Below are 22,038 nucleotides of genomic sequence, written 5' to 3' on the forward strand. Positions count from 1 at the left end.
TATATGAAATTCCACAGTCTTAAATCTTGGCAAGTGTTTCAAAAATATATAGTGTACTGAATGGGTTAAAAATACTTATATTCTAACCAGATTCACAACCTCTGGGTTCTGTGTTTCCTTTTAATCTTTACAATAATCCTAAAACACACAGTATGGGTTTTTTTGTTTGTTTGTTTGTTTCTTATGTACGAGTAATCTTGAAAAATTTATTAACAGAAACAGATGTATTCAAATGCAATACTGGACCAAACAAAACAGAAAAAAGGCTGGAATGCCAATGACATTGGGGAATCTTACTTTATATTTCTTCACACAGAACTAGCACCATTTTAGTCAGAAATCAGATTTAATTATAATTGCTTCTAATATATAAAATACCTTATAAAGATTATTTAACTATCTAGTAACAAAGTTCTTCCAAAAATTTATTTAAAAATCAATTAGAATGTACCATTTGAAACCGACGGAAATGGTTTAAAAATTGATCCAATTCTACTGCTTGTCAAAAAGAATGAGCCATTATTAGTTGTATTGGAAGAAAGTGCCTGAATTCAGCCTCTGGCTCCCTTCTAACCACCAAGCAGACACAGTAAATTGAATATTTCATAGGAACATGAGCACATCTAAAACTGGTCTTAGAAAATATTTTCCTAAACTATAAAAATACTAAATGGAATACAAAAATTTCAGCAGGTACAGCGAATAGACTACAGCAGGCAGATATTTAAGACAAATACTCAAAACTATCTTATACCACAATCATCATGAACATCAAGTATTATTCTAATAATGTTTCTATGATTCATTCTGATTCAATGTTTATCTCCCCTCAAGTTTTGTTACAATGTTGGATACAGACCAGATTCTGTGTTTCTAGCAGAAGTTACTGGAGGCACCACTGAATAATTCTGGGTACTCAACTGGTTCTCTCGTAAAGTGCTAAAAGTGCAATTGTAGTTAAGCCTGGGTTTTAGAACAGGGGTCAGCAAACTACAGCGTCGGGCCACACCTGGCCCACGGCCTGTTCTGTGCAGCCTATGAACACAGCCACGGCTGTTCATGCATGCATCGTCTGTGGCTGCTTTCACGTTACAAGAGCAGAGTCAAGTAGCTGTGACAGACGCTGTATGTGGCCTTTTGGTCCACAAAGTCTATGATATTTACTCTCTGGCCCTTTACAAAAAAAGGTTGCCCACGCCTATTTTAGATAAATCACTTCCGGAAATTGTTCACTGAAAAAGGACAAGGTAAGATTGCCCAGATTAAGAAACTTTTGGCTGAGGTTTGCTGGTTCCATCAAACAGTACCAAGACAGATCAAAAGAATACACACTTGGGTTGGCTACTTTGGGTACTCAAGTATTATTCTGGCATCCTAAACAAACTGGCTATGATAAAGTACCTTCCTTTCTCTGTGAAGTGGCCATTAACACACAGTATGTTGACACCACTTGAAGGAGGAAGACTCAGGAAGTCTCCTGGCGGTCCAGTGGTTTAGATTCTGTGCTTCCAATGCAGGGGGTGCGAGTTCAATCCCTGGTTGGGGAACTATATCCCATGCGTTATGCAGCTCGGCCAAAAAAGTAAATAAATCCAAGTTAAAAAGGAAGGAAGAAGTCTATGTAGGTCCAAAAAGTGAGGTGCTATGTGTCACATAGCCACAGAGTGGTCACTCTTGCCTTTGATATGAATGTACGTCTCACAGGGCCTCTCCTGCCTGCCCCAAGTGCATTCCATCCACTTCAGAAAGGGGCCTTAAGAGCACGGAATCCAAGATTCTGTTTTTACATAGGGAAAGCCTGAGGACTAGAAGCAGAGATATGACCTGGGGTCCCACAGTATTGGGATCTATGTTGTTTATCCAGAATACAACCCCTGTGATGTTCCCACCTTGTGATTTCTCTGAAGATGCCCCTAGGGCCTGGGAAGGTTTGTAATTAGAGCCCTCAGTCACGTGTGAGCAGCACGGTGGTAGGTGGAGGAAAGACTACCACATTAGGCAGCATCTGGTTCTGGGGGCCTCTAACCTGGACCAGAGGCAAGAGCACCAGGAGAGGAGGATTTTGGGAGAGAAAGACAGACAGAAGAGAGATGAAGGGAGAGAAAACAGGAGTCTCTGCTGTGAAGGGGAGTCTCTGCTGTTCCCTGTTCTCAGATGGACAGACTGAGGCAGGAAGACAGGCAGGGCTAGAGGGCCTCCTCACCTAGAATGCTAGTTGTGCCACCTGCTGGTTGTGTTCCTGAGCAAGTCGCTTTACCTCTCTGAGCCTCTGCTTTCTGGTTGGCAAAATGGAATGAAAATCCCACATGTTGTAGGTTTGACATGAGGGCAAATGAAATCATACATGTGAAATGTCTCAGGAGAGAGCAGACCCTCCACACACAGTGGCATGTTTTGTGAGTACCCTGGTCCCGATGTCCTTCTGTCCTGGGGCAGGTCAGTATGGAGAGCTCGTGCCCTTCTCAAGGAAAAAGGTGTCTTTGTGCAAAGAAGGCAGCCCCTCCTGTCCTCTGCACCTCATCACCCAGCTCTGTGCCTGTTTGACATTTGGCTGGGCTTGCTCTTGGAGCTTCTGCGCCTTGAGTCAGCTCCCTTCTCCTTGACACTGGAAGTGGAACACAGAGTGTGTATGTGTGTGTGTGTGTTAGTGCAAGAATGCTTCTCTGTGTGTAGATGAGTGAGTGGGAGAGGACCCTTGATGACACATGGTTGTAACTGGGAGTGAAAGTATGGGAGTGAGAGAGGGGAGTAGGGGTGTGTAAACCCTCACACGTGCACTATACAGCTTACAAAGAAGCAGAGTTCATGGTGCACAGACTCTGAAGCCAGATTCCTGGGTAACAGAACAAGCACCATCTGTATATTGATGGATTGATTGATTAATATTTTAATATTTTAAATTCTACTGTCTATTGGAAATTTCCTCTCTATAAATTAACTTATTTATTTATTTAATTAATTAATTTTGGCTGGGCCAGGTCTTGGTTGTGGCAGCTGTGATCTTCCTTGGAGCATGCAGGCTCTTCGTAGGAGCATGCCAACTTTTTAGTTGTGGGCTGCATGCAAGATCTAGATTCCAACCACGGATTGAATCCAGGACCTCTGCATTGGGATGGCAGAGTTTTACGCAAGGACCACCAGGGATTTTCCTCTCATTTATTTAAATACTCTGCTTGCGGTGGACAGGAGTGTTTCTGCTGGTCACTAGCTAGAACCATTAAGTACAAGCATTATCCTCATTTAATAATTAACGAAATTAAAGCTAAGAGATGTTGAGAAATTTGCCCGAGACTGCAAGGAGGTAACAGCACCAACACCATCTGCGCTCATCTTTATTCAAATACTATGCTTGTTGTGGTCCCCATGCCTCAATTTCCTCGTTTGTAGTTAAACAGATACTCTCTGTTCACCAAAGGTGACCCCATCCCACATCTTCCCAGAGGCAGGAGCATGAAAACCTTGTCAAAGTTGCTCTACTTGGGAGAGCTGGGACCTGCTGGGATAGGAAACTCATACAGCAGCTAAGTGACATCTCCATGCCCCCTTTTCCTCCCTTGAAGGATTCTTAGCAGGATTAGTAGAAGAATGCAGGCCAAATGCTAACACAGAGCCTGGCACAATAAAAGGGTGGTTGCCCTTCTTTAACTGGATTAAGAAAAACCCTCCCCACTTATGATCTCAGGCAAGGGGATTCCTCGGAAAAATGGATAATTGAGCCACATGCTCCTTCCTTTCTCCTTCTGAGAGTCCAGGAGAACAGCCTGAACCCAAAGTTGACCTGGTACAGGAAGTAAAGAACAAAAGCTTTCATTTTGATGTGTCTCTCAACCAGGATTCTGTGTAGCATCAGGTGGCCATTAGAGGGTAGGTGGTGCTGTAATGGGTGTGATTCCTATATCTGGTAAGGCCCAGGCTGAGGACAGGAAAGGGGGAGGTGCGCACTGCTCTGCAGAATAGTGAGAAGGACCATGATTTCCAGGCACCCTATTGCTTAAGATTCTTTGTGGCAAACAATAGAATACACCCCAGTTAGTTTAATTTGAATATGAATTTATAGAAATATAAGACACATGGTTTGAAGCCACAGAAAGGAAAATCAGGAACAAAAATATGGGGTACGGGGCTTCTTTACTGAAAAACTTGTGCCGCCACTGATGCTGAGAACTGGATACCAGAAGTTCCATGTTGGCCACCGACAAGGAGAGCACTGAGGGTAGGGAGGGGGATGAAGGTGTGGAGGCGATGAGGATGAGAGTTAAGACAAAAATCCTAGCTTCGATCCATAGGCTCTATAGCTACTCGCGTCGTGAGCAATGTGCTCCTGCATTCATTCCTCCCTTCCTCTAATATCTGTGAATTGTCTCCTTTATGCCAGGAACTGTGCTATGTGTGAGGGAGACAGGGAAGAATCGGTCTCATGGTGCTGAGAACCCACTGGATGAGACAGAAATAAGGCAAGTAGACCAAGGTGGGGTGGGTAAGGAAAGAGGCAAGGTTCTGGGGAGGAGGGGAGGGTTGAGAAGGACTCCGAGGAGACCAAACTCTTTCAGAAGAAGACACATCCTAGCCCTGCCTGCATCCTCTTCCGACTTCACAGTTTCAGAGGAGCAACGTTCCCAGGTCCTCCACAAAAAAAGCCAAGTTGCAGATTGACACTCATGAAGCCCCAGACCTGGACACCATTCATCTTGATAGATCCTAGACTTTCCCAGAAAAATCCAGCCACAGTCCACCCCAGGAGTAGAATGACCAACAAGAAGAAACTGTGTTTTCTAAGCTTCGGTGGGGCACTCAAGAACACTGCACACCTGCTCTGTAGGGTGGCTGACTCAGTGGTCCCCTCTGAGAAAGGTGGAGCATATGAGTAGCCTCAGATTGTCATCACAGTTCCTCAACAGATGGATGGATCAAAAAGATGTGGTACATATACACAATGGAATATTACTCAGCTGTAAAAAGGAATGAAACTGGGACATTTGTAGAGACATGGATGGACCTAGAGACTGTCCTACAGGGTGAAGTGAGTCAGAAAGAGAAAAACAAATGTCATATATTAACACATATATGCAGAATATAGAAAAATGGCACAAATCAACTGGTTTGCAAAGGCAGAAATAGAGACACAGATGTAGAGCACAAGCATATGGACACCAAGTGGGTTGAGGGGGAATGAATTGGGAGAATGGGATTTCCATATATACATTACTAATAAGAAAAAAATACCAAATTGTACACTCTGAGTATATGCAGTTTACTGTCTGTTAACTGTATCTCAATAAAAGTTCTTTAAAAAAAATAAAAAAGATTGTCATAACAGGGTTTCTGGGGCTGACCTTCTGCCAAGCTGTCCAGTGGAGGATGTGCTCAGTGTGTGGTTTCACAGGACACTGCCCCACTTCTCCTGGGAGGCAGCGAGGAGAAAAGACCCTGTGCAGGGGTGAATGGTGTGTGGCCACCTGAGCTCCACTTCTTGCTCCAGCCTTTCCACTCACACCCTCCCCTGCCCCCTTTCTTACCACCGGGTGCCTGCATGACCACCGCAGGTCTTCATGCAGTGTTCTGCCCTGTGGAAGTTGTTCCTCTTACTCAGGCAGCTGCCATATGTAAAGATCTCACAGTGCCTGGACTTGGCATTGAAGTAGTACCTGATCCTCCAGTGCCCTGCAGGGACCTGAGTAAACAGGCTCCAGGCAGAAGTCAGGCGAGAAGCTGCTGGCATGGGAGGGGCTCTGGGTCAGTTATGAGGAGGGTCGTCACAGGTCAGTCTACAAGGTCACAGCAGAAACCTGGACCAGTTTGTTTGCCACAGAGAATGTTAGGGTTGTGGGGGATGGTCAAATTGAAAAGGCCTTTTGACAATCTGCTTTCTGGGACAGTATTATTAATGTTGCCATTTGTGACCATGATATAGTAATTATGTAAAAATTTATACCTCCTTCATGAAGTATTTTAAGATTAATTGGTTTGATGTCTTTGATTCGCTTCCAAGAACTCTACCACAAAGGCATTTAAAGAAAATGAAAACAAAGGCGGACAAGGTAAAAACTACTCACCATGTTCTAGTAGAGCTCTGCCGTGTGTAGCCCTTAGCACTCGGCCATTGCTGCGTGCCCCTTCCCCACACCCTGTTAGGAGACAGTGGTTACTGGGTGACCATTACTGCGGGATGGTTACAGGACCTGCTCAGCCATTGGTCATTGCTGCAGTGGGCCCCCCCCAAGTGAGCAACTGTCAATGAGTGACCTTCAGAGGGGCATTGAGCCCAAGTCAGCAGAGTGGTGGTCCGCATGTAGAGAGTGAGGTAAGAGGCAGATCCTGTCCTTCTCCCCCGCAGCCCTCCAGCTCACCTGGCCTCGGCCTGGCTGGTGAGCTGAAGGGCCCAAGGAACAGGCTGGGGGTGTGTCCTGCAGGGCTCCAGACCCACTGGCCGGACCCAGGCTATCCTTGCCTCTGCTACCTAAGGACAGCAGCAGTTTGCATGGCACACAGGCTGGGGGACCTGGCCCCCACTGTTTGGGTGGCCGGAGGAGGCTGAGGGCCAGTTGGGTCTTGAGCACCTGGCCTCCTCAGCAAGGACAGCTGGGCAGCATCTGGGTACTTGGCCCTGAGGGCGCTGTCAGCTGAGATCTGCCTCCTCAGCTGACTTGGGCACTGGTGCGAGCACCCAGACTGGGTGCTGGACGAATGAGCTGGGGTATGGTAACCAGACCCCAATGGGGAGCCCCTCCTCTTAGCCAGGCCTGGACCTCGGAGGCTGAAAGTTGTGCTTAGGACCTTGCCCTTTCTTGTCAGAGCAGAGAGTAACATTTGTTTGGGGGAGATTAGAGGAACATCGTTACCTGACCGCTACCTGACGTTAAGAACAAAGGATCTGACACTGAGAAGTTTACAACAACTAACCACACCTCTCCTTCACCTTTCCTATAAGAGGGCTTTGCTGAAAACTTTCAGATGTGGGGGTTTTTCAGACATGAGCCACCCATCTCCTTGCATGGCCTTGTAATAAACCTTTCTCTGTTCCAAACTCCAATGTTTTGGTATTGTTTGGCCTCCCCATGCGTCAAGCACACGGATTTGCATTTTGGTAACAATATGTCAGTAATTATTGGAGCTGGGTACCTGGACTTTATAATACTATTCTTTGTACTTATGTGTAGGGTAAAAAGTTTCCACCATTAATAATAATGTGTGAAGGAATCAGGCTGTAATAGTGAAAGCCATGAAGAAAACATACCAGTGTGCTCTCTTTTCTTACCTCACGGGGACTGTATAAATTGAATATTGACATTGTATTGGTATTATGGCTTATAATAAAACATATATATATTTGTTCTTCATCCTTTTCCTGGCACAGAATTTCTAAAAACATTGGTATTTGTTAAATGCTGAGAACAATAGAAGTGTCTTGTTATGTGAAGTAGGTGACTTTGTGTTAAGACCCTACTAACCTCAGAAAGGGCTCTGGTTGCCAAAGGAAACCACTGCCTGACAGGAGGGTTGGACCTTTCATGCCTACCCTCCCCCATGGATTCCATCCACAGTCTCCCACACCCGCAACCTCAGGGAGGGGAAAGGAACTGGAGGTTGAACAATCATCAATGGCTAATGACTTAAGGCACCATGACCAGGTAATGAAGCTTCCATAGAAACCTCAACAGAGCAAGTCATTCCTTGTTATTCAAGAGGCATCGACCCAGGGAACACCATAGGTACACCCTCCATCATGGCTCCCCTGGACCACTGCAGCAGCCTGCTCACTGCGCCTCTGTCCCTGCCCTTGGTCCCCTAGAGGCCACTCTCCACACTGCAACCACAGAGATCCTATCCCACTGCTCTCTAACCAGTCCCTCAGTGACTCCCCATCTCTCTCACATTCAAATTCTGATTCTTATCCTACAAGGCTCTTCAGGACCTATCTCCATGGCCACTTTCGTCTCCTCACCTTCCCCTCTCCTCCTCTCACACCCACTCAGCTCCAGCTACCCTGGTAATTCCTGCTGCTGATTTACACCAGGCATGTTGTATCTGCAGCCTCTGCTCCAATGCCCCCTTGTCACCAAGGGTTTTGCCCCTGAGTGTTCAGTAAGAGCGCAGCCTCTTTATATCCATCACTCTCTACCTTCAACAAACTCATAGCCTAGCATATTATTCCCCCCTTTTGTTCTTATCTCTTTCCCTCCTAGAAGTAAGGTATTTTGCCATATTTTGCACCAAGAACAGTGCTTTTAGGGACTTAATAACTATATGGCAAGGGAATGAATCTCCCATTTCATGCTCACACCAAGCGCACAGTCTTTGACTAGAATGAATATAATTGAATTCCTGTCTCGATGATGGGGCAGGTCTACATAATTATCAATCTACCTATAACATTCTATATGCTTAGAGGATAGTAAAATAATCATCAATAGTCAAACAGGGGACAAGAGAAAGTGCCTTGAGACATTATTAATATTGTGTCAGTCTTGGCCCCACGAGCCAACTCACACAAGGGCTGTGTTTCTTGCTTTCCCTACAGTTGCTCTGCTCAGTGAACCCATGTCTTTATGATTAGCTTTAATATTAGAGGAATAATCATTATTTGATACCTAAATATTTTTTTCTTCCCCAAAGGAAGTAGGTATAGAAATTTTTTCAGTTCAACACATTTTTGTGGAAAATGGACAAAATTGGCCATGAAATGTGATTAAACTCTTTAAATTTATGACATGTAAGCTCTTCAAAGAACCCTTGAAACATGGTTCCCCTGTTCAGGTGAGGAAACTGCAGATGACTTGCCCCGGGACACAGGGCGTGTGGGTGGTAGGGTCAGGACAAGATACTATCATGTCACAACCCATTTGATAAACTACATGATTCTGGGAGAAATTCTGAAAGTACAGATAACTTGGTAACCGTTTTCTGGATGCAGTGTCCCACTTTCATCACTCCCCTGTCCTCGAGCCTCACGTGAGCCCCCACATCACAGGGAAGAGTGTGTCTGGGCTTTTCCCTGACATCAAGGATTTGGTATCTCTACCGACACCAACTACTTCCCCAGTACCAACTAGGCATCTGACAAGTCAGTATACTTCTTTTTAAAAATTTATTTATGTATGTTTGTATTTATGTATGTATTTCACTGTGCTGGGTCTTCCCTGCGATGTCCGGGTTCTTCTTTGCATGGTGAGAGATCTTCAATGCTGTCTGCAGGATCTCCGTTGCCAGGTGCAGGATCTTTCTTGCCAGGTCTGGGATCTTCGTTGCCGGGTGCAGGATATTCGTTGCGGCCCCTAGGATATTCGCTGTGACCTGCGGGATATTCCTCGTTGCCTCCAGGACATTCGTTTTGGCCTGTGGGATACTCGCTGTGGCTTGCGGGATATTCGTTGTGGCCTCCCGGGTTTTTGATGCACCATCTGGGATCTCAGCTACGCCTTCAAGGATGTTATTTGCAACCTCCTGGATATTCATTTTGATTTCCTGGATGATCCTTGCGTTATATGGAGTCTTGTTCACCACGGGCGGGGTTTTCTTTATGGCAGATGGGATCCTCTTTATGGTGGGCAGAGTCTTCTTTATGGCGGGCGGGATGTTCTTTATGGCAGGCGGGATCTTCTTTATGGCGGGTGGGATCTTCCTTATAGTGGGTGGGATCTTTTTTATGGCGGGTGGGATATTCTTTGCTATGGTCGAAGCAATCTTCGCTATTAGGCCAATGATCCTGATGAAAGGGAACACTGGTTCTGGGCTTCGGATCTTCCTTGAGGAGTGCAGAACTTTCGTTTTGTGTGCTGGATCTTCGTTGTGGCATGCATAGTCTTTAGTTGTGGAAAGAGGGATCTTTGGGTGCGGCATGTGAACTCTTATTTGCAGCATGTGGGATCTGATTTGGTCACCAAGGATCGAACCCAGGCACCCTGCATTGGAAGGGGGGAGTGTTAGCCACTGGACCACCAGGAAAATCCCTCCATTTACTTCTGATACTAAATCCGTGTGGAGTTAGAGCAGTTCCTGCAGGTTAAGGGCTCAAGACTGTCCTCACTTTGAATACCAGCCACGTGGTCTGGAATCACTCAGGTTTGTGACCAGCTGGCTACAAATCAAAGGCTCCAGGACCCCACGTCCTTGTTCAATAGCCAATAGAAGCAGTGACTGAAACCAGAAAAACACTTTACTTCCAGTTCCCATGTTATGGTAAAGACTAAGACTCAGGGACAGTGAAATAAAGGAGATGCGTTGGGAAAAGGGGGAGTAGAGGTGTGCAGAGCCCCCATCCCCTAGTGGAGCACACCACCCTCACAGCAGCTCCATGTGTTCACCACCCCGAAAGCTCCCTAAACCCCAATATTTATGGAGTTTTACTCAGGTGTCAATAAATAGGCATGTTGATTGAATCATAAACCATTGTTGATTGATCTCCATCTCAATACAGTCTCATCTCCCCAAGGTGCTGGGAGGGGGGTGTTGAATGTTCTAACCTCTAAACACATATTTGGGATTTTTGGAAACAGGCCCCATCCTGAAGATCTCTCAGGTGACATTCCTTTACTCATCTCATTACCATAAAAAAGAGAGTAAATTCCAGGAGTTTCAGGAGGTTTGTTCCACAAAGCAGAATAAGGATCAAATATTAATCTTTTAATTACACTACACTGAGGTTCAGGGACAAAGCACTGACCAGGAATAGAGACTCTCAGTGATGGGGTCTCCCTGATCTGCTAGAGTTAGCCAGGGTACATATGTTTTTATTTTTTTTGCTATTCAGAGTCATGAAATGTCCCTGGAGTTCAAATTGCCCAGGTTTGCAGGAGACATCCAGAGGTTGGCAGCACCCACACCACCCCAGCTCCCTGGCTTTTTCCACAGACCCCTCATTCCCCACCCTTGGCATGTAGAGGAGAGGTAAGCCGGGACTTACTTTTGCCATGGCTCTTGTCTTTATCCCCCAGGGTGCAGGACACCAAGGAAACCAGGAGGACAAGAAGGGTTACAGAGAGGCAGAGCCGGCTCATCTTTGTGGCCTTGTAGGAGGGCTTCTGAGGAAAGCTGGGGGCTGACAGAGATTTTCATACAGCTGAGGGGTTGGATCAGGTGATGAGGAGGGGGGTGAGGAAGGGGAGGAGATGGGGTCAGTCTGGTTTATTGGGCAATATCTCCACCTAAGAAGGTTTTCTGCTTCTGCATGTTGGGGCCAAATACCCAATAACAGCATGTCTCAGACTTGACTATGCCTGTGGGGCTCGTGGAAACATGGACTGTGATTCCACAGGTGGAATGTTGTCCAATATGTGGACTCAGGGAGCATCCCAGAACCTAGAGCAGTGCATGGCAGGTGATGGACCATCAGTGAGTGGATGAGAGCAATTCAAAGGACACATAAGTGAACAGCAGTGTGTTAGCTCAGGTCCTCCTTCTCAGCCTCCTGCAGGTGTCATCACATCTAGACATCAATGCACTTCACTCTCCCCCACCCGCACTGACCTCAGAAGACAGGCGTAACACAGGAGACCTTCCTGCAACCATTGCTGCAGGTTTTCAACTGGATGGACACTTGCTCTTACCTGGCAGTTGTCCAAGCAGAAGATAAGCTGAGGGAAGACAATGTCCTTCTGAGGCAGTAACACTGTTTTCTGGATAGAAAAAGATATAAGGGGTGTGGGCAGAGGGGAAGCAGGGAGCTGAACACGTCTCCACAGCATGACATCAAACCGCCCCTCACCTGGTTTCACGAACAGGAAAGCTGCCTGTGTGAGTGGACCTCAGGGGAGCTTCGAAGATCTCCTGAAACAGCCCCCTCCTCTGGTTCACTCCCCCAGTAGTTTTGGGACTTGGACCTCAGTTAGAGTATCAGCTCTGCCTTTTCCTAACTTTTTGCCTGAGGGCTTAAATCTCCCAGAGCCCCAGTGTCTTCAGGTATCACCTGAGATTCGTGCAGCCCCCATCATGGGGGAAGCAATGGAGGCCATAGATATCAATTGCTTCTCCATGCAAAGTCAAAATCCTTTGTAAAATAATAATAATGTGTAAGTACAGCAGATAGACTTTTGCTTCTTCTATGTGTCAAGTGTTATCCTAAGCACATGATACGTGTTAACTCACCTAATCCTCAAAAATCCTAAAAGAGGGGAGAAGAACTGGTGACATTTCATCATGTTATAGAGGAGGAACCTGAGGTAGCAAGAAATAAAGCAATTTGTCTTAAGTCATAGAGTGTAGAGAGAGGAATCTGGTTCTGTTGAAGTAGTTGAGTTTATTACTGAGTGCAGTAAGGAACAGGAATCACCTTGGAAAACAATATGATGTCTCATTCGAGGAATGCTATAGGAAGTTATGGGATGTGGGCTTGTGTTAGATGATTGGTGTGAGGGGGGCCTTCAGGAAGCTGGCTTTGTTCTGCATGACAGCTGTCAGGAAGTGGGGCAGTTCTCTGAATTGGTATGTTTATCTTAACTCTAGGAAAGGAATACTAGATAGAAGTTAGTGCTATACTTGGTAGAGAAGTAGCAGTCACTCATGACGGGGGCATCTTTGGTCATTTTCATGATTTGTATAATTTAACTCGTTTTGTCTGTGTTCAAAATCATTACTGAATGTCCTATTTTTGTCTTGGTATGTCATGGACACAGAATGGCCTTGTCTGATGTTGAAGGCTTCTGAAATGTTTGAGTTGAGTAGCAGAACATAAGGCCCACTGTGATGCCAGGTCATGTCTTGGAACTCAGAGGTTGCTTTTCTCTTTCTCTATCAATCTCATAATGTCATTATGAGAATTGAAAAGGTATGATATGTGTTAAATGCTTTGTACGAGTATTGGCAGAGTAAAGTTTTAGTGAATGTCAGTTCTGATAACAATAAGAGTAATACTGTAAATATGTTATTTAATTATTATTAATAATTATTAGTTTAGAACAGTAATATGGGAAAAATGACTTGGTATTGATGAGAAGAGATTGTCTTCAGTAACTCACTATGTTGCTGTGTGATCTTGGGCAAGTCACTTCACCTCTCTGAGTCACAGACTCTTTCTCTGTGAAAGAGGATGATAGTATCTGCCTTAAGAACTTCCCAGGTTTGGTTCCTTTTGAGGACCATGTTGATTCTGCTAAGTGCTTTGAACACCACAGACCAAAGTAAATTATCTAAAGCACATCGAGTTTTAGTTTCCTTGGCTCATGAATGCTTTTTAAATCTGTTGTCAACTGTAGAAAAGAAAGAAACAAAGAGCGTTGATTGGTAAAGTGTCAGCTTCTAAATCTTCACCCTCAGGAAGTTCCCCCAGTGCCATAGGGGAGACACAGTCTCTCTTCCAAATAAGTCTTCTTCTTCCTCAAAGGTAGCAAACACCCCTCTTGCTTCAGTGATTGACCTTACTCAGGTCCTGCCCTTTCCAACCCCCACCTTGCCTTTATTTGACCCTCTGGTCAAATGAGATAAGTGTTAACTGTCATAATTACTCATTATCATTCTTAAGTAAAAAACTTTAACTTTGCAGTTGGAAGGAATATATGTCTATTGCATCCATTGCTTCCACAACGACCCACGATATGGGCAGCACAGATTCAGGTGACACCTGAAGACATGGAGCTCTAGGAGATTTCTGGTCCCAGGCCACAAATTTAGGAAAAGGGAGAGCAGGAACTCAGACTGAGGTCCACCAACCCCAAAACCAGTGGCAGAGAGACCAGAGCTGTGGGGTGGATGGTGCAGTTGAGCTTCCAAGGTCACCTGAGATCCACTCCAGCCCCTGAGATCCACTCACACAGGCAGCTCTCCTGTGGGTGAAACCAGGTGGGGGCACTGGGTGGTCATGCTGTGGAGACGTGTTCAGCTCCCTGCTTCCCCTCTGCCCTTGCCCCTTGCTCTTTTTTCTACTCAGAAAATCACAGTTTGTGCCTCAGATGGAGATAGGCTCCCCCTGGCTCACCATATGCCTGGACAAGTGCCAGGTAAAGAGCTTGTGTCCAACCAGTTGAGCTGCTGCCACAATGGGTGCAGGAGGGTGTGCTGTGTCACACCTGTCCTGAGGTTGGTGGCAGGGGAAGGTTGGTGGAGTGAAATGCATTCATGCCCAGATATGATGACACCTGCAGGAGGCTGAAGAGGAGGACCTGAGCTAACACACTGCGGTTCACTTATCTGTCCTTGGTTTGCTCTCATCCACTCCCTGACCATTCATCACCTGCCGTGCACTGCTCTGGGTGTTGAGATGCACCATGAGAAAGAAATCGACAAAACTTATACCTGTGGAATCGTAAGCTGTGTTTCCACAAGACCCACAGGCATAGCCACGTCTGAGAAGTGCTGTTACTGGGCATTTGCCCCCAGCAGGCAGAAACAGGAAGCCTGGTTATGTGGGGAGGCTAAGCATGAAAATCACTGACCCCCAGCTTCTCCCCTTCCTCGCTTCTCTCCTCTTCACCTGTCCCACCCCTCAGCTGAGGAGTAACAACCTCTGTCAGCCCCAGCTTTCCTGAGACCCTCTCCTTCAAGGCCACGAAGATGAGCTGGCTCTGCCTCTCTACAGCCCTTCTTGTCCTCCTAGGCACCCTGCTGGCCACCACTCCAGTGGGTGAAAACAGCCATGCGACCCAGAGTAAGTCCTGACTCATGTCTCCTGTACAGGCTGGGGGGCAATGAGGGGAGTCCACAGAAGAGGCTGGGGAGTAGGGTTGGGAGGTGCTGCCAACCTTCTCAGGATTTCTCCTGGGAATTTGAGCAGTTTTAACTGAAGGGACATATACTGACCCTCAAAATGATTCATTAAGTTCCATCCTTTAATAAAAGTCACCTACCAAACTGCACCAAACCAAGGGCCCCATCTCTGAGACTCTCTGTCCCTGGTCACTGCCTTGTCCCTGAACCTCACTGTAGTGTAATGAAGAGATCCATGTTTGATCCTTGCCCTAGCTCTGGCCCAGACCTCCTGAAACTCTTGGAATGTACTATCTTCATAGGTGATGAGATGAGTGAAGATAGTCACCCTAGACAGCTTCTAGTTGGGACTGGATTCCAGAAGATCCCACATGGTGATTAGAGAGTTAAAACCTTCAACCCCCAGGGCCTCTGGGGAGAGAAGAGGGTACTGAGGTAGAGTTCAGTCACCAAGAACCAATGAATCAATCAACTGGCCTAACTCGAACCCTCAATTAAAACCCATAAACACTGGGTTCTGAGAGTTTCAGGGAAGGTGAACACATCAATGGATTGTGTACGGGATCTGTTCTGAGAGGGCATGGAAGCTCATGCCTCCCACTTCCCCTTTGCCCTATGCATCTCCTCCAAATGGCTGTCCCAGTGTTTTGTCCTTTATAATAACTGGGGAGAGTAAGTAAAGGGCTTTCCTGAGTTCTGGGAGTGGTTCTAATGATTATTGACTACGGGAGGTGGGGTCATGGAACCTCTGAATTTATAGGCAGTTGGTCACATGTATGGGTGACCTTGGGACTTGTCATCGACACTTCAAGTGGTGGTTGTCCCCAGAAACAGAGCCCTCAACCTGTGCAGTCTGGGCTACCTCTGCAGATTTAGCATCAGAAGTGAATTGACTTGTGGGATGCCCAGATGGTGTTGGAAAATTGGTTGAGATTGGTAGAGACACCACTTATTTTCTGTTAGGGACCAAACTTGGACTCACTCTTCTCTATAATTTGTGGTTTGTGTGAGGTTTGGTGATAAGGGACTATTGTATGTTGGACAGTGCACTCAGAAGTCCTTACCAGTTATCTGCATATTCAGAATTCCTGGCAGAATCAGGTACTGTGTTAAATGGGTTTTGACATGATTGTGTCTTGTCCTGATCCTACAACCCACATGCCATGTGTCCTGGGGCAAGTGATTTGTAGTTTCCTCAAATGAACAGGGGAACCATGTTACATGAATACTGAAAGGATTACCAATCATGAGTGTAAACAGTTTACCCATTTCAAGGTCAGTGATGTCCATTTTCTACCAAAATGTCTTTCTCTGAAAACTTGTCACTTCATTTCCTCACCAACGCCCACAACAAAAGAAATTTATGTGCCAACTAATGATCATTTCTCTATTATGAAATTAATCAGAAACGTGAGTGACACCTGAGTTTCTTCCCTTCCTGAGGCAACTGCAGGGAGAGCAAGCAATGCAGTCCTTTTGAAGTTTGCTTGTTGGGGCAAGACTGTTTTTTCCAGGCTGGTACAGTGTTACTCAAAACTCTAGGCCCTTCCCCTTGTCCCTCAGTCAGACTATTATTTTCTTTTCCTATAAGGATATAGAATGTTAGAGGTGGTCTCATAATTATGTACACATGCCCTATCACCAAATAGACATTTCAATGACAGAAATTTTTCTATATGCAGTCTCTTCAATGATTGTGGCCCCTCATGAGTACGAAATCCTAGATTCATTTGCTTGATAAATATTTATCAAATATTTATGCTTTTTCTCCCTAAAAAGCATTGTTCTTAATGTAGGGAAACAGCTGAAACATACACACTAAAATAATCTGCATTTTAGGAGGGAAACAGACAATAATGAACGTGAAAAATATGATGCAGGTCATGATGCATGCTTTGAAGAAAGAGAGCGATGGGGATAAAGGAGGCTGTGCTCCTTTGCAGAGGGTCAGTGAAACCCGCTGTGATAAGGAGGCATTGAGAAGAAGCTGCAGAAAACAAACCAAAACAAAACACACAAACAAACAAAGAAATCACATGCCTGGTGTGTTTGAGCAGCAGCAAGGACCAGAGTGACTGGGGCTGAGTGGGCGGAGGGGAGAGGAGGGAAAGGGGATGAGGCAGAGAGGCCATGGGGGCAGGTCATGAGGACTCTTGAAGGACTTGATAAGAATCAGAATGTGACTCTGAGAGAGATGGGGAGTCACTGAGGGATTGGCCATGGGAGCAATGGGATAGACTTCAAGAGGTATTAGGGTCCCTGTGGCTGCAGTGTGGAGGGTGGTCTCTAGGGGGCGAAGGGCCGAGACAGAGGCCCAGTGAGCAGGCTGGGGCAGTGGCCCAGGGGAGCCATGATGGAGAAGGGACCTGTGTTGTTCTCTGGGTCCATCTCAGGTCTCTTGGATGATATGAATGACATGTCTCCTGAAGTTTCTATGGGGGCTTCATCGCAAATCATGTTTCATTGAATCCTTAGCCATTTGGGATCGATTCAACCTCCAACCCCTCTCCCCTCCCTGAGGGTTGGGAGCAGGGATGGGGGAAGGTGGGAATGAAGATTCCCACATCCTAATCAAGTAGTTGGTTCCCCTGGTACCAATCCCCATTGTTGCCTTAGGTTGGGGCTCTACGAAAGTCACTTCCCTCACAGGATAAAAATTCTTCCCTTTTGCTTTCACTTCTCAGGAAGTTCCAACCGTTGTGCCAAGGATGGGATGAAGAGCAAATTTGTATCTTTATATAAGTCCCACTGTCAACATTCCCTCAATATTCCATTATTGCAGTCCCCATGAGGTAACCAATGTAAACACCCTGGGGCGTTTCTCCCCTGCCTTTCTGCATGACAGCATGATTCCTCACGCTTTCTTTTTCAATGGTGGAAACTTTCAACCACACACACAAGTACCAAGAATAGTATTATTAAAGCCATGCACCCATTCTCCAGCCCCAATACTTGTCAACATATGGAAAATATTCTTTTTTTTCTCTTTGAAAATATTCTTCACATATAACCTCATTTATTGTTGTTACTCGAAGCTATTCAGTGACATCATGCCACTTAATCTATAATGTTCATTATGGGTATGTAATTACATACATTATTACCCTGTCATTTTCATGCCTGACAACATTAAGAATAATATCCTGGAAAGCAAGATATCAAATGGCCTTTTCACATTTCACACGGCGGAACCCCTACCACACTCTATTGCAAAAAAAAAACTGTTGGTTTCAGTTGTTGACCATGTAGAGAAGCTGTGGTGACCATCCCCATATCTGACCCACAACCCCCCATCCCTGCCGCCCTGCAGCCTTGCAGCCTGACTTCTGCCTGGAGTCTCCATACACGAGTCCGTGCAAGGCCATGATGATCAGGTACTTCTACAAACGCCAAGTCCAGTTTCTGCAAGACCTTTGTATATGGTGGCTGCAATGCTAAAAACAACAACTGCATGATGGGGGAGGACTATGTGAGGACCTGGGGTGGTGCTACTGGACCCTGGGGTGAGACAGAGGGCAGGGCAGGCTAGGAGGGGAAGGGCTGGGGAAAGAGGTGGAGCTCAGGGAGCCCCACACCCCTCACACCCCCACAGTGACTTTTTTCCTCGCTGCCTCCCAGGAGAAGTGACTGTATTGTCCTTTGAAACCATGGACTGAGCACGTCCTCCATGGGCCAGCTTAGCAGAAGCCGCATTGTCATAATCTGAGCCTTCTCACATGCTCTCCTTTCCTCAGAAGGGAGCACTAAGTCAGCCACTCTACACAGCAGGTCTGCAGTGCTCCTGAGCATCCCAGCTAGGCTAATACTATTCCTGTCCTTCTTGTTGTTCATCCCGGTCCTGGGAGGACTGTGGTTGCTCACTGCTGAGAAGGTCTAGGACTTGTCAGGCTGTACAGTGTCCAGGTCTGGGGCTTCAGAGATGTCAATCAGCAAGTTCCTTTCCTTTTGCAGAGGACCTGTGAACTGTTGCTGAAGTCTCAGGAGGACCCACCCAGGGCTGGGCTGTGGCTGCTTCTGAAATTTTTCAGCCTCCTCCTCGTCCCTCTCAATGCTACCCTCCTCAGCAGAAATCTGCCTCTTTTCTTCCCACCCATGCATCTATTTGTTTTAGTTCTGGTTCATCCAGTCAGCTCTAAGCACCATGAGAGAAAGTCTTCTCTTTATCCCTTGCTCATTGCACACCTCCCAGAACAAAGGAGACAGTCTTTAAATATTTGAGGAGTGAAGGAATGAACTCAGGAACAAAGTTGCTGAAAACTGGATGACTGTAGAAACTGGGATTTTAATCCATGGTTCTTGTCCTAATCTTCTTCCTCTCTGCATCCTCACCTTCATCCTTCACCCCACCATCGCTGATCTCCTTATGCTGGCAAAAGTAGAATTTCTGGTAATCAGTTCTCAGCGTTGGTGGCGGGAGAGGTCTCTTCACTAAAGAAGTCCCCTCCCCACATTGGTGTTGAACATCTGTGGCTTCAAACAATCTGGCCTTATATGTTTTTAAAAAATTCATATTCTAATTAAACTAACTGGAGTGGGTTTTGTTCTTGCAACTACAAACCTTAACCTATAGGTTCCATGGAAATGGTGGTCCTTCTGATTCTTCCGCAAAGCAGCAAGGGCCTCTCCGTTTTCTGCCCTCAGACTGAGCCCTACCATCTATAGGAAGCTAGCCCCTTATAGTGCCATCTATCTCTTAATGGCCAATCCCATATAAACACAAAAATTAAGTGACAGTCACCTCAATATGATTGCTTTTCTCCTTAACTTCTTGGGCCACATCAAACTTTGGGGCAGGTTTTTCTCCAGGATTCTCAGAAGCAAAAAGGAAGGAGAATGAGGCTCAGTTGTGCACTTGTCCAAGGAGCCCCCTTCCTTGTCGTCCTGTGCAGGAAGCTGGCTCCCTAATGCAGCTAAAGAGGATCAAGCTCACCCTTAATGAACACTGGCCATTTGTCACGCTCTGTGCTTGTCATTTTGCCCAGATTCCTTCCCCCTCCTTTCCCCTTTGACAACCATCAGTGTGTTTTCTGTCTGAGTCTGTTTCTAGTTTCATATTGCATTTCTTAAGCCGGTCTTCTGTTAGTGGGGAATTGCAAAGCGCAAATTTCGGCTATTGGAAACAGGGCTCCCGTGAACATTGGCGGGAAGGTAACTTTTCTTTCTTTGTTTTTCTTCCTTCAGATCTTTATTGGAGTATGATTACTTCAAAACGTTTTGTTACTTTCTGCTGTGCAACAAAGTGAGTCAGCTCTATTTATACATATATCCCCATATCCCCTCCCTCTGGAGCCTCTCTTCCACCCTTCCCATTCCATCCCTCTAGGTCCTCACAAAGAACCAAGCTGATCTCTCAGGGCTATGCAGCAGCTTCCCATAGCTATCTATTTTACAACTGGCAGTCTATATATGTCAACACTACTCTCTCACTCGTCCCAGCCTCTCATTGCCCCTGTGTTAAGTCCATTCTCTACTTCTGCGTCTTTATTCCTGCGGTATCACTATGTTCATCAGTACGATTTTTTCTCGATTCCTTACAGGAGGTGAGTTAAAAATTACCTGCACTCCGATTATATTCTCACTTCAGGAAATTCTACAGCCAGCCTGCAGATAATTTTTGACTCATCCTCGTTTATGCATTAGCATGCTTTATTTGTTTTTGTCTTTCTCAGTGACTTCACTCTGCATGACAGACTCTACATCGATCCACCTCACTACCAATAACTCAATTTCATTCCTTTTTATGGAAAAGTCATATTCCATTGTCTATATGCACCGCCTCTTCTTTATCCATTCATCTGTCAATGGGCATTTACGTTCCTTCCATGTCCTGGCTATTGTAAATAGTGCTGCAGTGAATATTGTGGTACACGTATGTTTTTTAATTATGGTTTTCTCAAGGTATATGCCCAGTAGTGGGATTACTGGGTCATATGGTATTTCCATTTTTAGTTTTTTAACGAACCTCCATACTGTTTCCCATAGTGGCTGTATCAATTTACATTCTCACTAACAGTACAGGAGGGTTCCTTTTTCTACACACCTTCTCCAGCATTTATTGTTTCTAGTTATTTTGATGATGGCCATTCTGACTGGTGTGAGGTGATACATCATTGTAGTTGTGATTGACATTTCTCTAGTAATTTGTGATCTTGAGCATATTTACATGTGCCTCATGGCCATATGTCTTCTTTGGAGAAATAGCTATTAAGGTTTTCCACCCATTTTTGGATTGCATGTTTTGTTTTTTCAATACTGACTTCCATAAAGTGTTTGTATACTTTAGATATTAGCCCCTTGTTGGTTGCATCTTTTGCGAAGATTTTCTCTCATTTGGTAGGTTGTCTTTTTGTTCTGTTGATGGCTTCCATTGCTGCACAAAAGCTTTAAAGTTTAATGAGGTTCCATTTATTTATATATGCTTTTGTTTCTTTTAACATGGGAGACTGATTCATAAAAATATGGCTATGATTTATGACTGAGATTGTTTGGCCTCTGTCCTTTTCTAAGATTTTTATGGTGTCATGTCTTATATATAGGTCCATAATCCATTTTGAGTTTATATTTGTATATTGTGTGAGGGAATGTTCAAATTTCATTGAGATACACATGGCAGTTCACCTTTCCTGACACCATTTGCCGAAGATACACTGTTTTCTTCATTGTATATTCTTACCTCCTTTGTCTTAGATTAATTGGCCATAGGTGCATGTGTTTAATTTAGGGCTCTGTATTATGTTCCATTGATCTATATATCTGTTTGTATGTCCATATCACAATGTTTTGATTATCATAGCTTTGTAGTATAGTCTAAATTCTGAACGAGTGATAACTCAAGCTTCATTTTGTTCCCTCGGGATGACTTTGGCAATTCTGGGTCTTTTGTGGTTGTATATAAATTTTAGGATTATTTCTTCCAGACCTGTGAAAAATGTCTTCAGTATTTTGATAGGATTTATCATTATAATCCTTGTATACAGTTGTTTTTGTAGTTCTCTATTCATTTCTTCTTTTGTTTTTTCTGTGTTTTGATGTTTTTCTTTTAGTATACTTGAGTTACTTTGTTTTCAGTTTTTGTGACTCTATTGAATGTTTTTAATTTGTGGTAGCCATGGAGTTCAACTATGTTGGCCCATAACAATACCTCCTTCCTTTAAACTGAAAGTCATTCACGTTCAAACACATTGTATAAAATCTGTGTTTTTTTATTACCATTCACCACATTTTGTGATATTGATGCCCTACTTTATATCTTCATGCTGATCCTTTCACTGTTTATTTGTTATAATTCCTTTTACAATTTTTAATTGTTTTTAATCTATGTACTGCTTTATTTAAATGATTTTCAATTCTTCTATATATTTGTCTTTCTTATTGGGATTTTCCCTATCCTATAGATTCTTCCAA

General features: G+C 44.9%; 1 pseudogene; it reads left to right on the plus strand.

Annotated features, from left to right (window-relative positions):
* Positions 1 to 14,481: 14,481 nt before the first annotated feature.
* On the plus strand, positions 14,482 to 18,290 carry LOC130833917 (serum basic protease inhibitor-like; annotated as a pseudogene).
* The last annotated feature ends 3,748 nt before the right edge of the window (positions 18,291 to 22,038 follow it).

This window comes from Hippopotamus amphibius, chromosome 12 (assembly GCF_030028045.1).
Source record: "Hippopotamus amphibius kiboko isolate mHipAmp2 chromosome 12, mHipAmp2.hap2, whole genome shotgun sequence".
Lineage (NCBI taxonomy): Eukaryota > Metazoa > Chordata > Mammalia > Artiodactyla > Hippopotamidae > Hippopotamus > Hippopotamus amphibius.